This window comes from Rutidosis leptorrhynchoides, chromosome 7 (genome assembly GCF_046630445.1).
Source record: "Rutidosis leptorrhynchoides isolate AG116_Rl617_1_P2 chromosome 7, CSIRO_AGI_Rlap_v1, whole genome shotgun sequence".
NCBI lineage: Eukaryota > Viridiplantae > Streptophyta > Magnoliopsida > Asterales > Asteraceae > Rutidosis > Rutidosis leptorrhynchoides.
In genome coordinates, this window is record NC_092339.1 from 244,375,947 (window position 1) to 244,388,071 (window position 12,125).

The window sequence follows — 12,125 nt, forward strand, 5'->3', positions numbered from 1 at the left end:
TTTTTGTTACTCTCATTGGAGAGTACTTAGGTGTAGATAAAGAGCATGGGAGTCCGATGGTAGAGGTTGAGGAAAAAGACGAGAGAATAGGCTTGCAGGTTTATCAAGGTGCAAAGGTACTAAAACGGAGGCACAATATGCCAATACATTAGGGACGTCGTTAGGGATAGTTATACTGATGTCTTCCAGCATGTAGATGAGGTGGAAATGAATAACCAGGCTAGGCATCATCAGTATGAGCAGTGGAGAGCCGCGGATGAGTATGAGCACTCCAGGCGACGCCAACAAGATAGCTGGCAAGTTCATCAGCACCAAATCATGAGCCAGCTATCATATCAGGTACCACATAACTACATCCCGACTCGGCCTGCTTTTTATCCACCACATCAGCCCGACATGCAACCACCCTTTGACCTGTACGACCCCAATCAAGCCTACTAAGACACCTATCACCAACCGTGGAACTCGAACGATGATATGAACTGGAATCCCTATCCAAATCAATAGTGTTCCATTGGTGATTTCTTATCTTTTATTATTTTTATCTATTTATGTTAAACATGTAACATTTTGATACTTTTATGTAATGTTTAACATTTTTATTATTTTGTACTAATATTTCATTTTTGTAATTTGAAAGTGGGATATTATGTCCCATTTCAAATTACCATGCATGTTTATATTTGTATTGTATGTATATTGTGAATTGTACACAACAGGGTAAAACAGCGCATTTTCAATGACTGGCATTAAGTTCAGCAAAAGCAACTAATTTTGACTACAAGATACAAAAATATGTGAAATAACAACTGCAGGAATGAACAAATGATGTGCATCATTTATCATTCAAACAAACAGCAATATGTTTGGAAACTTTGGTAAAATTTAATCATTTTTCTACGCTAATCACCCTCAATAATTTAAATTGTTACTAATTTCTTGCAAATGAGGGCATTGCAAGATCTTAAGTGCGGGAAGGGATTAAATTCTTTTGGTTTAAAAATTTTTTTGACTTATACACTTGGTTTAATAGCCACCGTTAAACTTTACTAGTAACGCAGTAGTTGTATTAGAATCTAGTGCTCTCTGATAATAAAGAACAGCCCTAGTCTTATTTACTGACTACCCACTTCTAGTAAAAATTTTAAAAAATTTTCAACTAAATGAACTCAAAATCATATTTATACATATTTATGAACGATAAAACTGGGTGTTAACACCGAAATTATTGTTACCTCAGAAAGGACATAAATTGAGAAACAACCCAAAATGCTTGAATTCATTTAAAATGGAAAAGAAGAGAATAAAAAGGCAAAGAAAGAAAAATAAAAGCCAAGTGTGGGAAAAATTTACCAAGTTATTTAAAACATATATCACATATTTTTGTACAAATAATTGAAGATACTTTTGTTTTGGATGATATTAATCAGTTTTACCCAGTTTATTGTAATATAAATGAAATTTAAAAGGAAGTAAAGTCTTCCGAGAAAAAGACACGCGCTTCTTGATTTAGGTCCGGAATTTGTTGTCCAGACCAGTTGTAGAGTCTACGAAAAACCTTGAAAAGTTTTCTCAAAAATCAGCTGGAAATCCACGGACCTCAGCATCAAAAAGGGTCGCCAAGTGGTCAGACTTATCCTAACCATGAAAGGATCTATCTCGTACAATGGGGGGCACCGTGCAAATTAGCTTATAAGACTAATGAATCAGATCCCCAGAAAGGATAATCTCCATAAAGATCAAAAATCAGCTTTTAAGCCTGATATTACTCAATCCTTGAGATTGAACTTAAAGATTGAGAATTCAAACTCATGGAATTCAATGATATCTAAACTCGAGCTTGAACGAGAAAATATTTTGATCAAATTACAAACCGATTTTTTTTCTGAAAACCTATTTTTCAATGCGTTTATTACCATTGAAAGTAATATCCTAAGAATTCACCAGAATTCATTAGGTTACCTGAACCAAATCGGGTGTCAACCGTAAGAACGGTGGTTGCATAGCATGGTCAAAGACGGGACCTTGTACCAGACCGAAAAACTATAGGGTGATCTTTACTATTGCTCCTACAAAGGATAGTAATTGCATCCGACACGTTATGGACCATGAACATCTGCATGTCATTAGACATTGCCTTAACAGTTGCTTGTTCAACGCTTTCCTTTACAACCGGACGGTAGTTTACCGAAAGGTAATATACGAAGCAAGTAAACTGGACGTGTTGCTTTCCTAATAGTGGGTGACACAAAACTGCAAGTTTTGAGCTAAAATTTTCAAATCTGAAACCCACAAAATCCACAAAAACATTTTGCAAACACCGGTGAAGAGTTATTCCGGAAAACTTATCAAGGGTAAAAGCTAGATTGAATTTTCAAAAGATTAAATGTTTTCATAAAGATCCAATTTCCTAAAGGATCTAAATTTTTATAGTCATGTGAGACTGTAAACCACATCGTTACTATCATTGTTCATACCGCTATATCAAAATCACTGATGTACAAAGTGTGAAGAATAAAGAAGTGATTCTAGTAAAGTTATATTCAAGTTCTATATTGCTTGAGGACAAGCAAAACTCAAGTGTGGGAATATTTGATAATGCTAAAAATGAACATATATTTCATAGCATTATCCTTCAATAAAGACAAGCTTTTAGTTGCAATTGTTCTATTTACAAGTGATATTCGTTTAAATATTAAAAGGTGAAGACAAAAGACAGATTCGATGATTTGAAGACGCAAATGACCAAAACGCTAAAAAGTACAAAGTACAATCCAAGTGGTTCAATATATTGATGAGAAACGTCAAAAAGTTACAAGAGTACGAGCCGCGAAAAGCAAAGTACAAGATATCTAAGCGTACGAAAGGACGTTCGAAAATCCGGAACCAGGACCTGAACCAACTATCAACGCGCGACGCAACGGGCCTAAAATTACGAGTCAACTATGCACAAGAATATAATATAATATATATATATAATTATATAAAATTATATATATTATATTATATAATAAATAAATCAAGAGCCGCCCACGTTTTTGGAAGCATTTGGAGCTGGAAAAGAAGGCCATGCGATCGCATGGCCTGGAGGAACAAACTCCATGCGATCGTATGGAGTGAAAAGTCAGGCCAGGTCTATAAATAGCACAAGAATTCGACGAGTTTATACACACCTTCATTCACTGATCTCTCACTCTCTCAATATATATTTATATTTATAATTTATAATTATAATTTTAATATTAAGTTAATAATAATAAGGTTATAGTGGCGAATGTTTTAAGTTTGTAAGTCGAAATGCTGTCTGTGTAACACTACGCGATTAATACTCATTGTAAGTTATGTTCAACCTTTTTAAATTAATGTCTCGTAGCTAAATTATTATTATGTTTATTTAAGCCGAAGTAATCGTGATGTTGGACTAAATACTAAGACTGAGTTATTGGGCTTTGGACCATAATTGGGGTTTGGACAACAGACCGACACTTGTGGAAATTAGACTATGGGCTATTAATGGGCTTTATATTTGTTTAACGGAATGATAGTTCGTTAATTTAATATAGAGATTTACAATTTGACGTATTTATAAATAACAACATACACTCGATCGGACACGATGGGCGGGATATTTATAAGTACTAATAATTGTTCATTTGACCGGACACGAGGATAGATTAATAGTCAATGGACTCATTAAAACAGGGGTGGATTACATACAAGGACACTTGGTGTAATTGTTAACAATGTATTAAAACCTTGGGTTACACGCATTCGATAACCTGGTGTAATCATTAATAAAGTATTAAGACCTTGTTATAGTTTAAGTCCCCAATTAGTTGGAATATTTGACTTCGGGTATAAGGGTAATTTGACGAGGACAGTCGCACTTTATATTTATGACCGATGGACTATTATGGACAAAAACCAGATGGACTTATCAAATAATCCAGGACAAAGGAGAATTAACCCATGGTAATAAATTAAAATCAACACATCAAACATCATGATTACCGAAGTTTAAATAAGCATAATTCCTTTATTTTATATCTCATCGTACTTTTATTTACTGTCATTTTATTTATTGCACTTTTAATTATCGTACTTTTAATTATCGCACTTTTATTTATCGTCATTTACTTTACGCTTTAATGTAAGTTATATTTATATTAATATTTTACATTAGGTTTTAATTGTGACTTAAGACATAAAATCGACAAACCGGTTACTAAACGGTAAAAACCCCCTTTATAATAATAATAATACTACTTATATATATATATATACAAATATAGTTTAAAATATATATAGCGTTAAACTCAGCTAGCTCCCTGTGGAACGAACCGGACTTACTAAAAACTACACTACTCTATGATTAGGTACATTGCCTATAAGTGTTGTAGCAAGGTTTAGGTATATTCCATTCAATAAATAAATAAATAACTTGTGTAAAATTGTATCATATTTAATAGTATTTCATAGTAAAATATAATCTATTTTGTACTACACCTCGCACACATCAAGGCCATCCTTAACGGAAGGTCTAGGTAGGAGGATTCACCCGGCGTTGGTGAATATATTCGTGGGTCGTGTGTCGAATTGCAAAATTGTAGTGATGATTTGCTGTTGATAGGATTCTAGTATACGAATAGTTTCCATGCTAGTACTAGGAAATCATCTTGCGTGGTTCTGTTGTGGGGTATAGGAGAGAAACCCTGTGTCGAGTGTTGATGTTTTGTCTAACTCGTGGTGTATTATTGTCGTCCTGGATTAATCCAGAGACTGATGGTCGTGTGCGGATCAATTTATGGGAAAGTTTGTGTCCCTAGTGTGATTAGTTGGCATTACCGAGATTTCTTCGTTGAAGGAATGACCCGGTGGTTCAGATGGGGGAAGTTGATTCTTGATTAAGAGAACCTTCTTGAATTGCCGGTTTACGAGTCGTTGAAGTACGGAGACTTGACGCGTCATAATTCCTTCTCGATTTGGATTAATGCAAGACTTGGTTCACGGCGTAGTGGGCTTAGTAGACCGCGTTGGGTGATATAGTTGTGAATGCAGCTTGTTGCGAGTTGTAGCCGGGAGAATTTGAAGGAATATAATGGTGTTTTTCGTATTGTTCCTAAGTGGGCATTTGGATGTTGAGTGTACGAGATACCGTTTGTTGCGGTAATGCACGCTAATGGTTATTAGCGTGTGGTGAGACATTCGGGTTAATGGAAATCATTGTGAACATCGACTTTGGATGTGTGTCGGAGGACCATAGAGTGTGGGTCCGGTCGTTTAAGTGACGAGGATCACGAGGACGTGATCGAAATAAGTGGGGGAGAGTTGTAAGACCCATTTATTCGTACGACTTATATATGTATACATATACATACGTAAACGTATATTATAGATTTGTCGTATTATAAATGTATATATATATTGTATATATATACGTGGAGTTCATGCGGCGTAAAAAATAATACATGTAAATGTATATATGCTATATATATGTAGCGTACGATAGGTAGACAAAACGTGTATGTACATGGTGCGTATTGAAGTTATGAAGTGTATGTATGCACGCATGCATGAGATTAGATGAGTGCATGGGAATGTATATATATATATATATATATATATATATATACGTATATGTGATGTGCGCAGAGGTGTGTGCGAAATACTATTATTTTTATTACAAAATACGTTACAAATTACACAAGTTTTATATATTTATTTACAGATGGGATATACCTAAACCTTGCTACAACACTATAGGCAGTGTACCTAATCGTAGAGTAGTATAGTTTTTAGTAAGTCCTGTTCGTTCTACAGGGAGACGGCTTATTTAAACTTCCATAATCATGATTTTTGACGTGTTGATTTTAATTTATTACCCTAGGTTAATTGTCCTTTGTCCTGGATTATTCGATATGTCCATTTGGTTTTTTGTCCATAACAGTCCATCAGTCATAAATATAAAGTGCGAGTGTCCTCGTCAAATTATCCTTATATCCGAAGTCAAATATTCCAACTAATTGGGGACTTAAACTATAATTACACCAATTTTCCTTGTAAGTAATTCACCCCTGTTTTAATGAATCCATTGACTATTAATCCATTCCCGTGTCCGATTAAATGAACGATTATTAGTACTTATCAATATCCCACCCATCGTGTCCGATCGAGTGTATGTGGTTATTTATGGGTACGTCCAATTGTAAATCTTTATATTAAATTAATGAACTATCATTCAATTAAACAAATATAAAGCCCATTAATAGCCCATTGTCTAATTTCCACAAGTGTCGTTCTTTTGTCCAAACCCCAATTATGGTACAAAACCCAATTACCCCGTCTTTAATATTTAGCCCAACATCACAATTACTTCAGTTTAAATAAGCATAATAATAACTTAGTTACAAGACATTAATTTAAAAAGGAGAACATAACTTACATTGAGTATTTATCGCGTAGCTTTACACAGACAGAACTTCAACTTTAAAACCCGTAAAATAACCTTTACATAACCCAAACTAACCTAATATAAAACTAAACTAATATATATTTTATATATATATATATATATATATATATATATATATATATATATATATATATATATATATATATATATATATATATATATATATATATATATATATATATATATATATATATATATATATATATATATATATATATATATATATATATATTAAGATACAAAGAGATATTGATATTGTGTAAAGAACTCGACCAGAATTCGTTGCATTTATAGGACCTGGCCTGGAATTTTCATCCATACAATCGCATGGAATTTCTGCCTTTTGGCCATGCGATCACATGGCCACCCTGGATCCAGCTGTTTTGCTTTGTTTCTAGCTTGTCGACATAATTTAATAAATATATATAATATATATAATTTATATAATTATATATACATTATATTATATTCTTGTGCATAGTAGACTTGTAATTTTAGGTCCGTTGCATCGCGCGTTGATAGTTGGCTCAGGTCCCGATTTCGGATTTTCGAACGTCCTTTCGTACTATTTAATATCTTGTACTTTGCTTTTTGCAATTTGTAATTTTCACAAAAAATTATTTTACTTAACTCCCAAAATCCGCGCAAGTCTTTAACTCACTTTTAGTGGCACTTTTGAGTGCACTATGGCTTTAGTGGCACTTTTCAGGCTTTAGTGGCACTTTTCTTTAATTCTTTTATCTTCATGCTTTTTCTTCACATTTATTTATTTAAACGATTACAACTTAAAAATAGAATAATTACAACTAAAAACTTTACATATTGGGATGATATTGCAACTAAATATATGTTCGTTTGGAGCACTATCAAATATCCCCACACTTGAGCGTTGCTTGTCCTCAAGCAATACAGAACTTGAAATTAAATCACACGAATCACTTCTTTATTCTTCACACTTTATACACTAGTGATTTTGATACGGCGGTATAAACAATGATAGTAACGATGTGGTTTAAAGTCCCACATGACTATAAAAATTTAGATCCTTAAGGAAATTGGATCTTTATGAAAACATTTGATCTTTTGAAAATTCATTCTAGCTTTTACCCTAGATAAGTTTTCCGGAATAACCCTTCACCGGTGTTTGCAAAATGTTTTTGTGGGTTTGGTGGGTTTCAGATTTGAAAATTTTAGCTCAAAACTTATGGTTTTGTGTCACCCACTTGCTAACCTTGTATTAGGAAAGCAACACGTCCAGTATACTTGCTCCGTATATTACCTTTAGGTAAACTACCGTCCGGCTGTAAAGGAAAGCATTGAACAAGCAACTATTAAGGCGATGTCTAATGACATGCTGTGACGCCCCGTACTAAATCATCATGTACGGACCATCATCAACAGGATCATTACAAGGTTAAGTACTATATGCGTTTTCAAAACAGAGTTTGCATTCATTAATAAAAGTGACGTCATAACATACGTCAATTGTTTTACAAATCAAAAGTATGCTTCGCTAAGTAGAAGCATTAAATAAGTGTACGTGACCATAATGGTCGTTACATAACATAAGTTCATAAGTAAAAAGTTTGAATGCAACATAAGTAGTCATGCGATAACAACTCTAGGCAGCGGGTTCTACAGCACGACTAGTAAGATAGCGGAAGCGACTTCAAACACCTGAGAAAATACATGCTTAAAAAAGGTCAACACAAAGGTTGGTGAGCTATAGTTTAAGTATAACAGTAATGTAAGTAGGCCACGAGATTTCAGTGCTACAACGAGCGTTTCAAAAGTATGTAAAAGTATATGCTTAACCGTGGGCACCCGGTAACTAACTTAACGTTTAAAGTACCCCCTTAAAGTGCACTTGGCAAGTGCGTATAACCTCGAAGTATTAAACACTCGTTAAATGCTAGCGCTACTAGCCCGAGTGGGGATGTCAAACCCTATGGATCCATATCTAAGATTCGCGTTCACGGTTCAAAAACCAATGATTAAACGTTACCGAGCTAAAGGGAATGTTTATGCCGTTGTATAACCCACACATATATAAAGTTTAAGTACTCGTGCCTAGTATGTAAAACATAAAATCCGCATGTATTCTCAGTTCCCAAAATAAGTTAAAGTAAAAAGGGAATGCTATAACTCACAATGATTAGTAGTAATGGTAAGGTAGTAGTCGGAAAGTGGTGTGCAAGTAACGGTCCAAACGTCCTCAACCTAAGTCAAATAGCACTAAGTCAATAAGTCGTCTCAAAAGGTTTAAAAGTACGTAATTAAGGTCATAAGGGTCATCATCAATCATCATTAAACAAAAGGTAACAAGTAAGACTCGTTTATGAAAGTCGTTTAAAACAAAGGCTGACTTCGGTCAGTCACCACGGCCTCTACCCTTACTGAATTAAGGTGAGACCAGTGGTCATGGCTCCGTCTATGAGTCCCTTAAGTGTGGTAAAATTTACAGAAGCAAACTCGTCTTGGTTTGACCGTGGCGACGGTCTAAGTGCGAGTAGGTCAGAAATTTCTGCACAACGTTAAAGGACATGGTAACGATCGGAGGGCCGTAAATCCTAAACCGTAACTCGGATTAAGACGAGTCCTATATGAAAAGTTATCTACTCGAAAAGTTCTATCTAAAAATCAAGGTTAGAACAGCCCAGGTCTACTGGTCTGTTCCAGAAGCATCAGGTCAGTGGGTTTTGGACAGAACAGTGGGTTTTAGGTGAGTTCCGGTGTCTTGGTGCTTGATGCTCATCATGGTTCTCATCCTTGATGCGTATAGCTTCAAGTGTACAACTCGTTGATGTGTTAACATCATTTTGACCAAGGTTTGTCCATCATAACTCAAGTGCAAGTGTTGTAGGTGTTTGATGAACCAAGGTTACATGTAAGTTTATGAACAAGTTCATGAACACTAAGAAAGATCACAACCAAGTGTTGGATCCATGATACTTGCACCAAAGTGTAAGCTCTTGTTGGTTTCATGTCCTTGTTCAATTGTTTAGTAAGCAACTTAACAATAAGAAATAAAGAAAATGAAAGATAAGCCTAAACCAACCATGAAGGTGGTATTCTAGTAACATACAACAAACAAGAACACAAGTAACAATTATAAAGATTATAAACTTTAAATCTTTTGAAACAAAATATGTAGAACATAACTAGATAGATTATGTTCTTGGATGTTCTTGTTATAACAAGATAAAGATGAAGAATCAAAACTAGAAAGTTTGATCTTGTAACTTAGTAAATAAAGACAAGTAAGTAAGTAAATAAACAACTTAGTAATCTACAAGTAATTAAACTACAACAAGATTAAGTAACAAACAACAAAAGATGATGATGATTTGCATGTATGTAAAAGGTTTTAAGAAGAAAAGAAGAAGAGAAAAAGTCTTCAAATTACTTACAAAGAACAAAGAACTTGAGAGAAAAAAAGAGAGAAGAAAATTGCAAGTAAAGTGTGTGTGTGTTTGAATGAGAGATACAAGGAATGAAGTAATGAATAAATGAAATCAAAAACTACCTTATGGTCTTCTAAAACTCGGCATTCAACAGAATTGGGAGGGGGAGGAAGAAGTTTGTTGGATAATTGCATGTAAAGAAGGCTTAAAGTTGGACAATAAGGTGGTGTGCATGGGGATAGCAAGTAACAAGATTCCTAAAGCCTTTAACTATCTAGTTAACCTTCCAACTAACACTTACAAGGGTCATGTGGGCTAGTTAACTCATAAATAGAAGTAGGGTGGGCTTACACTAGTCCATTAACTAATAAAGCCCAAGTTGCAAGTAGTTTAACAATTAATCCACTAAAAGTCCAAGTTAAGCCCAAGTAACTAACTAATAGCCTTAGTTAATTAAAATGATTAATAAAATTAATCATGAATGTAAATAATACTTGAAAATATTATTCGTGCAAGTTCCGGGTGTCACAAAGACGTTTCGGGCATTTAAAGTTCAAGTACGGGCAATCAAAGCATCATGTAAATGTAATAACATACATTCGTTTAATCAAGCGTATTAATAATAATAATTATTAATAAATAACATTGGTAAAACCAGGGTCGTTACATTACCCACCTGTTAAAGAAAATTTCGTCCCGAAATTTAAGCTGAAGTAGATGGAGGAGTCGGGAAAAGATGAGGATATTTCCGCATCATTTGATCCTCTCGTTCCCAAGTAAACTCAGGTCCTCGTTTGGCATTCCATCGTACTCGTACAATCGGAATCTTGTTGCGTTTCAAAGTTTTGATCTCACGATCCATAATCTCAACAGGTTCCTCCACAAAGTGGAGTTTGTCATCAATAGTAAGTTCTTCCAATGGTATGATGAGTTCGGGTGCAGCAAGACACTTCTTCAAGTTTGACACATGGAAGGTAGGATGAACTGAGCTCAATTGTGCTGGTAGATCCAAACGGTATGCAACTGGTCCAACACGTTCCAAGATCTCGAATGGACCAATGTATCGTGGGTTCAACTTTCCACGTTTTCCAAAACGGATCACACCTTTCCAAGGTGCAACCTTCAACATTACACGATCACCAACATTAAATTCAAAGTCCTTCCGTTTAAGATCGGCATAGCTCTTTTGGCGATCACGGGCAGTCTTAAGTCTAGCTTGGATCTGAGCGATCTTCTCCGTGGTTTCGTGAACTACCTCGGGTCCGGTGATTTGCTTTTCGCCTACTTCGGCCCAACAAATGGGAGATCGGCACTTACGACCATACAATGCTTCAAAAGGTGCAGCATTAATGCTTGAGTGATAACTGTTGTTGTACGAGAATTCGGCGAGTGGCAAATGCCTTTCCCAGGCCTTTCCAAAATCAATGACACATGCACGCAGCATGTCCTCCAAGGTCTGAATCGTTCGCTCACTTTGCCCGTCAGTCTGAGGATGATAAGCAGTACTCATGTCAAGACGAGTTCCCATGGCTTCTTGCAAAGAACGCCAAAATCTGGAAGCAAAACGGGGATCGCGATCGGAGATGATTGATAAAGGTACACCATGACGAGATACAACCTCCTTGATGTACAGCTGAGCAAGTCTTTCCATTGTATCAGTTTCTTTCATCGCTAGGAAGTGTGCAGATTTGGTGAGGCGGTCAACAATAACCCAAATAGTATCGCATCCGCCCACCGTTTTTGGCAGCTTAGTAATGAAATCCATTGTGATCCTTTCCCACTTCCATTGTGGGATTTCCGGCTGTTGAAGTAACCCAGAAGGTCTCTGATGCTCGGCTTTAACCTTCGAGCAAGTCAAACACTTACCAACATAAGTCGCAACGTCCTTCTTAAGATTCGGCCACCAATACTGTTCTTTAAGGTCGTGGTACATCTTACCTGCACCGGGGTGAATCGAATATCTCGATTTGTGTGCTTCATCAAGTATCAGGCTTCGTAGATCTCCATAGTAAGGTACCCAAATTCTTCCGGCATAACATCGGAGTCCAGACTCTCTAACCTCGAATCGAGAGACAAGTATGTTCAAATGCTCGTGAGATATGTTCTCCTCCTTGAGAGCCTCAACTTGGGCTACTCTGATCTGGTTGTTGAGGTTCGAATGGATGGTGATGTTCAGAGCCCTAACACGGAGAGGTGCCGTCCTCTCCTTTCGGCTTAAAGCGTCAGCTACAACATTGGCCTTGCCAGGG